A 6,019-nucleotide genomic window follows, 5' to 3' on the forward strand; every position below is an offset into this window, starting at 1 on the left:
TTCTGGGGGGAGGAGAGGAGAAGTAGGAAGGAAAGGCCATAGTAGGCGGCTTTCTGCTTTTGGTTCTGGTGTCTGTCTCAGTAAGTGGCACGAAGCCAGACAAAAAGCACCATGAAGCCCCCTTGGCTCCCCGAGGCCTGTAGGGGCAGGAAGGCCTGTTATGTAAGTGCCTGGACAGGCTCAGGTCCCACCACAGGCCGGGCTTTGCTGACCGCTAATAGGCAGCACACAGGAAGTAAATCAGAGCGTTCCCAGAAGGGTCCTCAGGACTGTGGTTTTGATCATGTTTTCTGAAGAGGAAAAGGAGATTTTTTTTTAAGTACTAATTAAAAAAAAAATTCAAGAAAGTATTCCCAGACCTCAGTGGCTCTGCTAACAGTCTAGACAAAGTACAGGACCTCTGGGTGTAGGGCGAGGCTGGCACTGAGCTCAGGGTGCAAACTAGTTGGAGCTGGGGGTGTCTCCTTTCCCAGAGCCCAGGTTTTATTCTCCTGATCTGCCCCCTCCTAGGCTCCAGGTCTAGGAAAGGGTAGAGGCACATAGGCCACTCTGGGAGAACTCTGTCCACTGATCTTTCTCTTTCTTTCTCTGATCCAGATCCTGATCTTGAAGACAGGCGACAAGCAGGCTCTTCCTCCAGGGGTCTGTGGCCCCAGGCAGCCTCCTGCCAGCATCAGCCACAGGAAGTCCAGGCTGAGACATCTGGGTGCTAGGGCCCCTCTCCACCAGCCTCAGGGAGCAGAGGAGGAGCGAGGCCACACAGGGGTCCCACATACTGGGCCCTGCTTTGTACTTAACCTTTCTTTTTTCTACAATGTTTCTTTGGTCAAGTTGTTGGTTTTTTATTTTTTATAATTTGGCCATACCACAGAATAAGAGTGCCCAGAACTGGGCTTTGAATAAAACAAGGTTTTCTACTCTGGGGTTTGGCTAGTGGCCCTGCCGACTGGGCTGGCCAGAAAGAGGAGATGTCCCTGCAACTTTCTCCTCGCCCAAAGCCAGCAGGTGAGGTGGGCACTCCTCTGGAGCATGGGCCCCCCGGCACTCAGCCCCCAGTGTCACCCCATGGAGAATGCCCTTGGCGCAAGCCGGTTGGGTTAAGAGAGGCCCCACATCCCACTAGCATACAGCTTTCATCTCCTCAGCCCTGATTTCTCAACACATAAGCATACACTCATGTCCCCCATGCTTCCAGCCTTACCTCACACATTCATGGCATACTCACCTGCCATTCCAACCCAGGGCAGTAGGATCAGATGAACTTCCTGTTCCCTGCAACATGAATGCCACCCCCAAAGGAGACAACTTCTGGAGGAATGCTAAAGCCTTTGCATGGAATGTAGCATCTCCCATGTTCCTTCGTGGAAGGACAAGCATGTACTTAGAGGGTCTGGGGGGGGGTGCAAGATGAGAGAACCATTCACCTAGAGCCCATGAGCTAAGCCACAGGCCCAGGGCCAGATGCTAGAATGTGATGCTCTAAGCTATCCATGGTACATTCCCATCACAAGCTTAGGCTGGGAGAAGATGCTGAGTCCTCATAGCAAAACTTATGGGAGTAGGGAACCCACAGACACGCAGAAACACCTGCCCATGATTTGGGAGTATAAAATCCCCAAGCCTGCTATGATTATACAACTCCAAGGCCAGTTTTCTAACATACTGGAAGTACCCTCTGAGAGAGAACTGCAGAGCCTCCCCAAACACCAAGAAAGTGAGTGTTTTCTCACTGCTCTACCCCTAGGACCCTTTTGGAAGGGAATGAGGGCTTCCACCCATGGGGAAGCAGGGCCCTGACACAACACTTTGCTCTCTGGTTGTGTGCTGGGGTCTTCCCTGGTAGAAAGGAAGGAAAAGGGCATGGACAACTTGGGCAGCAGGGAGAGAGCCCCCCACTACCTAAGTTCATTAGCCTTGGTCTCTGAGGTGGTCCTGTGTAGCTTAAATAATTAACAATGGTGCTGGATAGAGCTGGATGGATAGAGGGATTTTTTCTCTGCCATCCCAGGCCACATGGCTCCGTGATCCCCATTCAGCTGTCGGGGTCCCAGGTTTAGGTGAACGTCGGAATCAGACTCATCCAGAGACAGGAATCAGGAAGTATCAGCTTTATTCATGCCCTATCCACCATATGTGTGGCCTATATTATAACCTTTTAAGCATACAGTCATTCTTAGCTAGCCCTGCATCTTAACTCCTTTCAGCCATCTTCCCTTTGACCTCCATGCTGGCCAAAGACCAAAAAGAGCAAAAAGGGCCCTAATCCCCTGGGTCAAAGGCCTTATATAACCTTTCAAGACCACTCCCCGGAATGGGAGGGTCTCAGGTAGGTACACCTAAACCAGGGTGGAGTTACAGTCCTGGAGAAAACAGTCCCTGCCAGGCCCTCTTCACAATCCCCTTAAACTTGGGGGCACTATAAAGCCCATGTATGACTTCCACCCCACCATTCCCTGTTAAGCCAGGAGGTAGATGCCAGCTGGATTTCTGGCACATCAGTGCTCATGGGGCAGAAGGAGAAAGGCCACATCAGGAGTCGCAGGAGGGAGAGCTACAGGGCCACTTTCCCTGCGTGCACTAAGATGAAAGGCTATTCCAGGCTATTGCTTTTTCAATAAATACATATTAGGTATATCTGGCCAGTGGGGATTTAGAGGACTATGCCATTGCCATCCCCTAGTCCATGGCAATGCCTGTGTGTGCATACATCAGTGCCAAGAGGCCCAGCAGTTTAAACATTACCAAAGGACCAAGGGCCTCCCAATGGCCACCTCCTAGGTCTGGGCCCCCAAACCCGATAAACAGTTGCAGTTGGGGTGAGCCTGAAGGAAGGAAAACAGCAGTGGCACCTCTAATTTGAATAGCACTAGATCTGGGCAGCACAAATGTTCCTTCCTCCACAGGGCCTCAATCTCCCCATTATGAGGGTCTGGCTTCTGGGATGCCAGTGCTGCTTCGGGGGCTGAGGGAGAAAGAGGAGGAAGGAGGAGTGGGAGAGAAGCCCCAGGCAAAGACCAGCCTGTGTGAAGCAGGTGGACAGGCTTCAGACCAGGTTGATCTGGAGCTCGGGGGATAAAGCAGGGTGGTGGACGGGGCTTCTTGGGTGTGGGGAGGGAAGGGTATGGACCAGAAGTGACATAAGCACAGTGTTGGAGGGTCGTGGGCTCTTTGGTGGTGGTGAAGATGCAGTAACTTTGTACATCAAATCCATAAACGTTAACACTATTGTAATCATGTTATCTAAAGTACAATAAAAAATAAGAGGATGCCCTGCAGCTCTGGGGGGCATACTGGGCGGGGCCTATGGTGACCACTCCAGCTTCTGAGAAGCTCTGACCCTCTGCCAGCCTGTCTAGACTTTTCTCTCCTCCCAAGATGCCCCTTACCCATGGATTAGGAACCGCAAGTGGAAAGACCTCTCCAAGCTCCCTCAAATCACAAAAAACCTTCCTAGGTCCTCTTGATGCCAGCAAAGCCGGAGCATGTCCTGCTGTACTTTTATGGTCTTAATCCATAGGGATAACTCTTTTGGGAGCCACACGTAGCGGTACTCAGGGCTTGGTCCAGGCTCTGCGCTTAGGGATCAGGTTCAGGGAACCATACGAGGTGCCAGGGATGGAGCCAGATCGGCTGCATACAAATCAAGCAATCTACTAGCTCCAGCACCATGTAGTGATGAGCCAAGAGAAAATTTCAACAGCTGCTTGGCAGGAAGGGGAGGGCTGTGAGGATATAGGATATAGATTTTTTTTTACAGATTGCATGAAAACCAAATGTCCAGTTTCATTACAGTTTGATCAGGGAAATTTAGTCCTGGAGAGTGTGAAAGCTCCAGGGCCAGTCCCTTCCACAGTACTGGGGATTTCCCGTTCTCTGCCTGCCCACATAGGCTGTACCCCTAAAGCACATACCCTTCTGGCCAGTCTCCAGGAAGGTTCCTCTGCCTCCTTGTTTCCTAATTCCTGAACTGCCCTTCCACATCTCCTCCCCTTTAGGGACGAACAAGAGACCCAGCTCTCCTCTCTGCTGTCCCCGAAAGTCCCCTGCAAAGTCCCTGCAGAACACACAGGGACTAGACCCTCCCAGGCCTCCCCTCACTGTGGTTGAATCAGGTGAACCAGCGGTTGCAACTGCAACTTTGTCAGAAAATACAACAAACCTCCCTGAAAACTCACTCACCCCAAAGAACCCCCAGATTGAGTCATAAAGGCCGGGCCTGTGGGCGGGCCTGCTCACAAGCCTAAATCTACAGATGCCGGTCAGAAGAGCAGCCAGAACTACAGCACAGACAGTGCATGACATGGGGTGCTGGGAATGCAAGCAGAGCTTTCTGAGAAACAGCTGGGGCACTGAGGATATGGAAGCAGACCCGGACTCAGATCCTGTTATCCTTGACTATATAAAGTCACTTCTTAGTTTTCTTTGGGATAGATCTTTCCCATTAGAATTGCAATTAAAATGAGCTCCTTGCTTACTAGTGGGAAACCCAGTGCACCCAATCACACCTGCCCTCCCACCTTCAGAGCTCCTGCAGGGTTGGCCAGCCTCTACTTTCTGCAAAACATCACTACTTTCTGTAAAGTTGGGGCACCTGACAGTGCTGGGGCTGCAGTCCATCTGCAGCCATGGTTCTTTCTCCCTATCCTGGGTGCTCCCCTGCACCCACCCCCTCTACCTGCTGGTTCTTATTCATTTCAGGTTACCCCTCCCATCACCTCTCCACATGCCTTAGTTCACAGAAACCTCTTCAGACCTTAGCCCTTGGAATGGGGAGGCCCAAGTTCTTTGAAGGGTTGGGGTAGGTAAAAGACCAGCTGGGAAATCTTCAGCATGATGGTGGTAGGGAAAATGAACGTCAACTACACTTGCCATGTGTAGTTCAGCCTCATCCAAGAACCTCAGCACAGAGGTACTGCTGGATTTTCCAAACATATTATGCAGGTGGGAAAATAAGACAGAAGTCAGCCACAGGATTGGCCTAAGTTCCCTCTGCCAATAATGAAAGCACTAAGATTTAAGGGTTGGGAATGTCTAGAGATATCTGGGGTGTGGCTTCCATAAAAGCCTGTAGTCTCCAGACACCGCAAAAATAGAAGCTTTTTGTGTGTGTGTGCTTTTGAAGCACAGCTGGAAGACTGTGTGAGCACTTTCTTTCCATCACCTATTTGACTCTAGAAGATGGCACAAGAGTGGTTGTCTGAGGAGAATTGCTCCTTGATGTCTATGTTGTACAATCTATTCTTAGATTGTTTTTGATGAGCAGGGGGAAAAGAGGGAGCATCAAAACAGAGAAACCTTTAATTCACGGTCCAGGAAGCTACCAACACAAACCGTATTAGAAAGGAAATATGGGGCCCGGAGAGATAGCACAGCGGCGTTTGCCTTGCAAGCAGCCAATCCAGGACCAAAGGTGGTTAGTTCGAATCCCGGTGTCCCATATGGTCCCCCGTGCCTGCCAGGAGCTATTTCTGAGCAGACAGCCAGGAGTAACCCCTGAGCACCGCCGGGTGTGGCCCAAAAACCAAGAAAAAAAAAAGAAAGGAAATATGAGGGGGCCGGAGAGATAGCATGGAGAAAAGGTGTTTGCCTTTCATGCAGAAGGACAGTGGTTCGAATCCGAGCATCCCATGTGGCCCCCTGTGCCTTCCAGGGACGATTTCTGAACATAGAGCCAGAAGTAATCCCTGAGTGCTGCCAGGGGTGACTCAAAAAGCAAAAAAATAAAATAAAAAAATAAGAAAGGGAATATGAGAGTCAGAGAGATAGTACTGAATGTTAAAGCACTTGCCTTGCAAGCTGCTGACCCAGATTTGATCCCCAGGACCCTATATTCCCCCAAGCCTTTCCAGGAGTGATCCTCGAATGCAGAGCCAAGAGTAAATCCTGAGCACAATTGAGTATGACCAAAAAAAAAAAAAAAAAAAAAGAAAGAAAGAAAGAAAGAAAGAAAGAAAATAAAGAAGGGAAAAAAGAAGAAACGTGAAAACAACAATGGAAGTGACTTTTTTAAGTTTAATAG

This window comes from Suncus etruscus, chromosome 1 (genome assembly GCF_024139225.1).
Source record: "Suncus etruscus isolate mSunEtr1 chromosome 1, mSunEtr1.pri.cur, whole genome shotgun sequence".
Lineage (NCBI taxonomy): Eukaryota > Metazoa > Chordata > Mammalia > Eulipotyphla > Soricidae > Suncus > Suncus etruscus.